This window comes from Bos grunniens, chromosome 19, assembly GCF_055505025.1.
Source record: "Bos grunniens cultivar Pamir isolate PY7600 chromosome 19, Bosgru_T2T1.0, whole genome shotgun sequence".
Classification (NCBI taxonomy): domain Eukaryota; kingdom Metazoa; phylum Chordata; class Mammalia; order Artiodactyla; family Bovidae; genus Bos; species Bos grunniens.
In genome coordinates this window covers 25,767,954-25,777,135 of record NC_141183.1, presented here as the reverse complement: position 1 = coordinate 25,777,135, position 9,182 = coordinate 25,767,954, and positions in this window count along the sequence as shown.

Sequence of the window (9,182 nt, the reverse complement as noted above, 5' to 3'; positions counted from 1 at the left end):
GCCTCCCTGTGCATCACCAACTCCTGGAGTTTACTATTTTAATGATAACTTCACTCATTAACTGTTCATATAGTAATGATTAATGGCCTGTTGTGGGAATTAAACTGACCATGTACAAAGTGCTTAAAACAATGCTTCACATATTCATACAAACAATCAATGCCTATTCTCTTGTTCAAATTAAATGGGGAGACAACAACAAAAACAATTCTATTGTTCAAGTTAGCTATAGAAAGAATTTCCTCACAACAAAGAGTGTGAAGCTTGAGCAAATTGTAAAAGCTCCTCCACCATTTCTTTCCAAGAGTGGATTTCAACTCAGGGGTGGTCATTTCTGGAGGCAGGGCCTGGGGAGGCCCTGGTGGTGGGCAGGTATGTGTGGCTTCCTGAATCTATGACAGTTGATAAACAGATATTCTCTATGGCATTGCCTGCAGTTTACAGCCAGGAGATGGAGCACCTACATTGCCAAGGTGTGCATTTATAACTATTTCCTGGACCTGAGTAAATTTCTGTTTTAAAAGTGCTTTCTGGATCCCTACCTAAGTCTCCTTACTGCTTAGCATTAGTATTTGCTTCTCTTTGGCTGAGTGAGAACTGAGCTGCAAAAACTCCCGGAATGAGGGAAGGATGGAATGAAGGAAGGGGGAGATAAGCGGGTTGGGTGGGGTGGCAGGGATGGGTCCCCCGTAATGGGGGATGGGCTTGGATCCAGGTCTGGATATCACTGTGCTGTGCTTAGTCGCTCAGTCGTGTCCGACTCTTTGCGACCCCTTTGGACTGTAGCCCACCAGGCTCCTCAGTCCATGGGGATTCTCCAGGCAAGAATACTGGAGTGGGTTGCCATGCCCTCCTCTAGGAGATCTACTCAACCCAGGGATTGAACCCAGGTCTCCTGCATTGCAGGCAGATTCTTCACTGTCTGAGCCACCAAGGAAGCCCCTGGATATCACTAGGGCCTCTTTAAGATTTGTCCTGATTTGGAGGCAGCTGGAAAGCCTCCTGGCTACTAGCAAAGAATGAGTTATTGAACGTCATTTGAAGGGGTGGCAAGTGGTGAGGGAGGGCCTGGTCAAGTAGTGCTTATCTTTAGGGAAGTTTCAGAGTCATTGTCACTTGTAGGGAATTTCCTGAACTATGAACGTTATTGCAGACAGGCTAGAATGGCTGGTGAGAGGAAGTTGGCTTCAGTCTCCCCCCACTCACCACCCCCCGCCCCCCACAGCAGGATTCAGTATTACAAACCTGAACCCTGGTCCGGCTTGACCTCCTGTGACTGTGCCTGCCTTGTCAAGCCCTCACCCTCACTAAACCTGGGCTTCCTCCTCTGTAAAAGAGGATGGCAATAGCACTTACTGACAGTAAACCTTGGATGCTGGATATAAATAATATACTAAGTGATGACTCCTGGGGTCAGAGGTTTGCACTGAGGGGAAGGGACAGAGAAGAGAGTCTGTCCCATTTCTTGGCAGCTGATTAGAGGAACAAGCCAGGCATAAATCAAAAGAAATGCAATTGGAAAATACCTTTTCCAGCCTGTGATGGGGAGCAAAACACAAATGTTGGAGAGAATTTCTAGTTGCTCTTTGCAGTAAATTGTGTCACATTGTTGCATTGGTTTTCCCTTCCCTGTCTATTCAAATAAAATTGCGTCCCCAGGGCTCCCACAGGCTGGCACCAGGAAGCACAAGCGGCGTTGGACATTTGATCAGAATGTGTTCTGGGCGCCCTGGCAGATTCCGGGGAATTGACTTGGGGCATCGACCCTTCCACCACAAAAGCACAGAGGGCATGGCTGGGGCTAGACTGTGCTGCCTGCAGACTAGGCAGGAACCCCTGAATTCAACCCAAGGTAACAGGCGTCTACCAGGCACCTGTGTGTTCAGTAATCGGGGAAGGTTTTCAGGTTGAGGGGGCTCCTTCCTGTCATTTGTGGGAGATTATTGGCTCAGGGAAAGGCTAGTGGATTTAAAAGGTGGAAAAGATAAGCAGCAAGAAGCAGTGAGGTGGAGAAAGCACCTCTGCTGCTGGGGCTCCTAGAGAGACCAGGAAGGGGTCAGAGGTGTGTGTGTGTGTATTGCGGGCGGGCAGAGAACAACAGCCCAGGGAGCAGATGTTGAGGAGGGACTAGCCTCTGACAACGGATGTGAAATATTGACCCAGGGGAAAGTGCCTGGTGTTTGTCCAGGCCAAACCAGTGCAGCAGTTTCCATGGGAGGAGGTACAGGAAGATGCTCTGGGTTGGAGGCCCACACTCTGTAGCTCACCCTGGGAGAACCTCACCAAGGTCCAGAACTCAGGCTCCCTGCTTGGGGACAGATCCTCCAGGAGGATTTAGAGAAGGATGCTTATGTTTGAAATCAAGGCAGGCAGCTGTGCACACACATATGCACACAGATGGACAATTAAATGGTCTTTTTTTTTTTTTAAAGGTCACCTATGCATAGAAAGAACTAGATGGAAATGTTAACAGTGATTGTTTGATGGAACTATAATTTTCTATTTCATATATTTCAAATGCTCTTTAATGAGAAAACACTGGCTTTTAAAACGAGACGAAAGAAGCACATCTGCCTGTCAATGTTTAGTTCCTGAAGTCAAAGGTTTGTTTCTAGCCCCGCTGATGTAGCTAAAACTGACTACGTTAGGCATCCTTCACCTTCTGCTTCACTTGTACATCTTTCCATATGTTTTTCTTTTCCTTTGTTAATGATTCTTTTGCACCTAATTTACCTGCTAGTATTTGACTCTATTGAACTCATTTTCTGAAGCTGTTTTCCTGCTTGGCTTTCAGGCAGCAGCTTTCCTTTCCTTCTTGGATGGCTGCCTAACTCCTAAAATTGATATTATTCAGGGTCTGTCCTCAACTGACCATCCAGGTTGGAGCACTCCCTCCCATGGCTGCAGTCACACCACCTTGTGTCAATAACAACTTGCAGCTCCAACCCATCTCCTTGCAGAAACATTTCTCCAAATGCCTGCTGCCTATCCCCACAGGTCTCTCAGATTCAACATGCTTAAAACTTAAATTCCTTCCCTGAGGGCAACTCTCCTTTTGTGTTATCTGTATTAATGGCCTGGGTCAGAAGCCTAATAATTGTCTATTCTTCCCTACCTCTCTGTAGCAGGTTGAAAAGAGATGTCCATGGCTTATAATCATTACCTTATATGGATACAGAATATTGCCTTATAAAATGAAAGGTGTGATTAAGGATCTTGAGAGGAACTTATCTTGGATTATCTAGGTGGGTCCTAAACCCAATGAGGAGTGTCCTTAAGAGGCACATGGAAGAGAGGGCACATTGAGAAGAGGAGGCATTGTGACCGAGGAGGCAGAGAACGGCACGCTGCTGCAAGCAAGGGATACCAACTCAAAGAACAGACTGTTCCCTACAGCCCTGGGAGGGAGTGTGATCCTGCCAACACCTTGGTTTTGAACTTCTAAGAGCTTCCAGAATCTGCCAATGTGAAGCCATAACTTTCTGCTGTTTTAAGGCAGCCAGTTAGTGTTAAGTTGTTTTGGAAATTAACGTCACCTCACTCTTTGGCATCTAATTGATTACAAAAGTCCTGTTGACTCCTACTCCTAAGTAGTTCTTCTTTCTCTCCCTTGTCTATCTCCACTTTCTGGTCCAGGTCCCTTTGTGCTCTCTTGAACCACTGTAATGGTCTCCTAACTGTTTTCCCTTTCTCTAGGCTTCCCCTGATTACTATCCCTACACCCAATCCATTTTCCACAGTGGTTCCACTGCCTAGAACCACAGGGAGCATTCTAGAATATAAGTTTGACTATATCACTCCCCTATTAAAAGATCTCAAAGCTCTCTATTGCCTTTAATAGGACCAAGCTCAGATTATTCCTCAGGATGGCCTGCAAGGCCCTTCCCAGATGGGATGTAACCTTCTTTTCAGCCTCCTTTCTCACTCTGCCCTACTAGGAACACTGTGCTCTCATCACATGGATCATTGCAATTCCTTTTTCATGACCTATTCTTTGAAGCTCCTGTTCTTTTTTTAGATAATAAATCTTTAATTTTGTGGTAATTGTAGATTCATGTACAGTTTGTAAGAAATAATGGAGAGCCCATGCAGTTTTCACTTCAATCCCAAAGAAGGGCGATGCCAAAGAATGTTCAAACTACCGTGCAGTTGTGCTCATTTCATGTGCTAGAAAGTTCTGCTCAAAATCCTTCAAGCTGGGCTTCAGCAGTACCTGAACTGTGAACTTCCAGATATATAAGCTGGGTTAAACCAGAGGAACCAGAGATCAAATGGCCAACATTTGTTTGATCATAGAGAAAGCAAGGGAATTCCAGAAAAACAACTACTTCTTCTTCTTTGACTATGCTAAAGCCTTTGACTGTGTGGATCACAACAAACTGTGGAATTCTTAAAGAGATGGGAATACCAGACCACGTTACCAGTCTCCTGAGAAACCTGTATGCAGGTCAAGAAGCACAGTTAGAATCCGACATGGAGCAACTGACTGGTTCAAAATTGGGAAAGGAGTACATCAGGGCTGTATATTGTCACCCTGCTTATTTAACTCATATGCAGAGTACATTGTGTGAAATCCCAGGCTGGATGAAACACAAGCTAGAATCAAGATTGCCGGGAGAAATATCAACAACCTCAGGTATACAGATGATACCACTTTAATGGCAGAAAACAAAGAGGAACTAAAGAGCGTCTTGATGAGGGTAAAAGAGGAGAGTGAAAAAGTTGGTTTAAAATTAAACATTAAAAAGACCCTAATATCATAGCATTCAGTCACATCACTTCAGGGCAAATAGAAAGAGATAAAGTGGAAGCAGTAACAGATTTTACTTTCTTGGGCTCCAAAATCACTGTGGATGGTGACTGCAGCCATGAAATTAAAAGATGCTTGCTCCCTGGAAGGAAAGCTATGACAAATCTAGCAAGCATATTAAAAAGTAGATACATAGATTTGCTGATAAAGGCCCATATAGTCAAAGCTATGGTTTTTCCAGTAGTCATATATGACTGTGAAAGCTGGACCATGAAGAAGGCTGAACAACAAAGAAATTATGCTTTTGAATTGTGGAGATGGAGAAGACTCTTGAGAGACCCTTGCACTGTGAAGTCAAACCAGCCTGCTGCTGCTGCTGCTAAGTTGCTTCAATCGTGTCCGACTCTGTGCGACCCCATAGACGGCAGCCCACCAGGCTCCCCCATCCCTGGGATTCTCCAGGCAAGAACACTGGAGTGGGTTGCCATTTCCTTCTCCAACAAACCAGTCTATCCTAAAGGAAATCAACCCTGGATATTCATCAGAAGGACTGATGCTGAAGCCGAAGCTCTAATACTTTGGCCACCTGATCTTCTCATTGGAGAAGATCCTGATGCTGGGAAAGATTGAGGGCAAAAGAAGGGAGCGGCAGAGGATGAGACGGTTCGATAGCATCACTGACTCAATGGATATGAATTTGAGCAAACTCCAGGAGATAGTCAAGGACAGGGGGCCTGGGTGTGCTGCAGCGCATGGGGTCACAAAGAGTTGGACACGACTTAGTGACTGGGCTTTACTACAATGCCCCTTTTAATGTCACTTCCGTCAGTGGTAACATCCTGCAAAACTTTAGTAAAATAACACAACCAGGATATCAACACTCATGAAATTTGCCAGCCTTGTTCAATTTTCTGTTTTTTTGGTTCTCATTATGTAGTTGGTTCAAGGCATTTTTATCACATGCAGAGTAGTGGATCCACCACCATAGTCCAGGACCCCTTCCTTGTACAGCCCTCATACATTTCCTTACCTTCCTTCTCCCTCCTCTCCCCTCTACCTAACCCTTAGCATCACTAGTTTAGTCTTCATGTCTATAGTTTTTAAAGTTTTTTTTTTTTGGCTGTGCAAGGTCTTTGTTGTGGCACATGGACTTTCTCTAGTTGCAGCCTATGGGTTTAGTTGGGGTCTTAGTTCCCCCGCGAGGGATCAAACCTATGTCCTCTGCATTGGAAGGCAGATTCTTAACCACCAGACCACCAGGGAAGTCCCTCAAGAGGGTTAAATGAACAGAATATATAGTATGTAGTTAAAATGCTTTCAAGTTTAGCGTAATTCCCTGGTGATTTCTATAAAATTATTGCACGTGCCAGGTTTGTCCCTCTTTATTGCTGGGTAGCATTCCATTTTGTGCCTTTTTACAGCATCCTCCACAGTTTTCTCCACCTAAGGGTCACTCATCTTTTAATGTCAGATTCAAATCCCATCCTCCCACCTGCAGGACTTGTTAAATATTATCACAGGTACTTGTTGTATGCTCAGCTCACATCATCTCTGGTATCTTCCTCTCCCTATGCTCAGCCCTCCTCATCCTCCCAGGGACTTAGAGCAGACAGGTTGGTGCAGGGTGATTGCACTCTCTAGCCACAAGGAGCACTGGGTCACCCTAGCAGAGCAACAGGTCTTCCCTCAGGGAATCTAGAATTGCAATGAGATTCCCATCCTTTCCTTTCAAATCTTTTTTTTTTTTTTTTTTAGAGCAGAGTAGCTTAAAAACTCAGACAGGCAGCAACCATTTTATATCATGCAATCTGGGAGGCAGAGAGTCAGACTGGAGTGAAAGAGAAGCTTTGACTTAGAGGCAGAGAAACAAGAGAGGAGACAGCAGGGATGATGTTCCTGTGTCAATGAGAGCTGCAGTCCCAAGAGCTGGGAGTCTTGCAGTGTGGGGCTCTGAGACACTCCTATAACCTTACACCTCTCTCCATCCTGTCCCTTCTGAGCTCAAATAAGCTTGTTAGACATATTCAACTAGATTGTCGTGTCTTTCCGAACAGAAACTTGTTTCTCTTTATATGCTAGCCCTTCTGCTTTAAAGTTCTTTGCATCCTGGGGTTGCTTCTCTCTGCCCCTTTATAGAGACCCTCAGGATACCCTCCCCATTTTGGTCTGCTATTTTTGTCCCTCACCTCTTCCAAAGCACACCCCTATAAGACATCATTAACTTGGGCTTTGCTCACATCTTGACACTCAGGTCCCACAGCCCTTCTGTCTTCAGTTTGGAAGATGATGTCCCTTATATTCATGTCCTTACATTGCTTTTGGGGGTGTTTATCCCATTTTCCCAACAGATTAGGAGACCCCTGCAACCAGAGGCTCTCTCCCCCGGCAGGGCAGAAGAAGGAATGTCTTCATTAATCTTGCAGATCCCTGAGGGAAGAACTTATCTTCTGTTTTTTAAAAGGAAATCCTGGCCCTATATTAGCTCTGCACACTGTGGGTGCTCAGTAAATGTCGACTGACTGGGTAAATGATAGACTTAGTCCCCTGGAGTGTCATATTCTTTCTTTCCACAGGGAGAAAGTAATAACATTCAGCAGAGCAGGCTTGGTCTCTTAATATGATTACCTGGGATTTGTGGGCTGGTGACTCTTTCTCCCAGCTTTATTGGGTACATTCATCTCCACAGAGTATATATTCCCAGAGACCACTAATGCTACTGGCCAAACAATGGGCTACCATTAATTGGCCTAACCCTGCTCATCACGGGCTTCCCCCGTGGCTTGGAGGTAAAGAATCTGGCTGCAATGCAGGAGCCACAGGAGACTCGGGTTCAATCCCTGCGTCAGGAAGATCCCCTGGAAGAGGGCATGGTAACCCACTCCAGTATTCTTGCCTGGAGAATCCCCATGGACAGAGAAGCCTGGTGAGCTACAGTCCATAGGGGTTGCAAAGAGTCGGACATGACTGAAGTGACTTAGCACGCATGCACGTACGCACTGCTCATCATATATGAGGCACTGCCTCCAGCCCGAGACTCCAACACTGCTGAAGCAGGGGTTGTACTGACAAGTGTGCTTTAACCAAGGTCAACTGTGTTGAACTTGTTGTGTATCTGTATTTAAGACATCCTAGAGACTTCCCTGGCGGTCTAGTGGTGAAGACTCTGCTCCCTATGCAGGAGGCATGGGTTCTAGCTCTGGTCAGGGAACTAAGATCCTTCATGCCACGTGATGTGGCAAAAAAAAAAGACATCCTACTATGAGCCTTATATGCTATATATGACCTTACCATTTTTTAACCTTTTAAAAACATACCAACTTGAGATATAAACAATATGGAATACATATCATCTATTTTCAGTCTGTAATTCAGTGGTTTTAGTATATTCACAGAATTGTGCAACCACTTCCATAATACATTTTAGAACATTTTCTTTACTCTCAAGAGAAACTCCATACCTATTAGCAGTCATTCTCCATTTCCCCCAACACCCAGCCCTATGAAAAGGGCTGTTGTTTTTGTTTTAGTTGCTGAGTCGTGTTTTGTAACCCTGTGGACTGTAGCCTGCCAAGCTCCCTCTGTCCTTGGAATTCTCCAGGCAAGAATACTAGAGTGGGTTGCCATTTCCTTCTCCAGGGGATCTTCCTGACCCAAGGATCGAACCTGTGTCTCCTGCATTAGCAGGGGGATTCTTTACCACGGAGGCACCAGGGAAGCTCCAGAAAAAGGGCTAATCTATTTTGTTTCCATAGAATATTTTCCTACTTTGGATATTTCATATAAATGGAATCTTGCAATATGTGGTCTTTTGTGACGAGCTTCTTTCAATTACCAAGTTTTCAAGGTTTCAAGATACTGTGATGTATCAGTATTTCATTCCTATTCATGCCAAATAATATCCTGTTTTATGGCTATGCCATATTTACCCATTCATAAGTTGATGGACATTTGGGTTGTTTTCACTTTTAGCAGGTTATTTCTCCACGTTTCATCTTATTAATCTATAAAAATGGGACTTAGCAGCTGTCTGTTTCAAAGGATTACTGAAAGTACATATGGAAAATATGAAATCCATTCTAAACTATAAAGCACTACATGCATGTAAAGACATCATTTTAATATTTATATGAGATCAATTAAGGAGTGTTGGGCCAGTGTAATTTCCCTGAGCTTGTGGCCTATTGTTGGTTAGCTCAGGGGAATTAGGTGCTATCTCTTCGGGTTTGATCTCTACGTTACGTTGAGTCCATTTTGCTTTTTCCCCTAGGTAATGGACTGTATCTTTTAGCCACAGCCTATCATCTCATTAGCATTTGTTGCTAGGAGACCAGGTTAGAGAATGCTTAGCTCAGTGCAATCCACAAGCCAATGTAGAAAATCACCAGAATCATAGGATGTTTAAACATCAAGGCAGTTCCATTTCATCCCAATT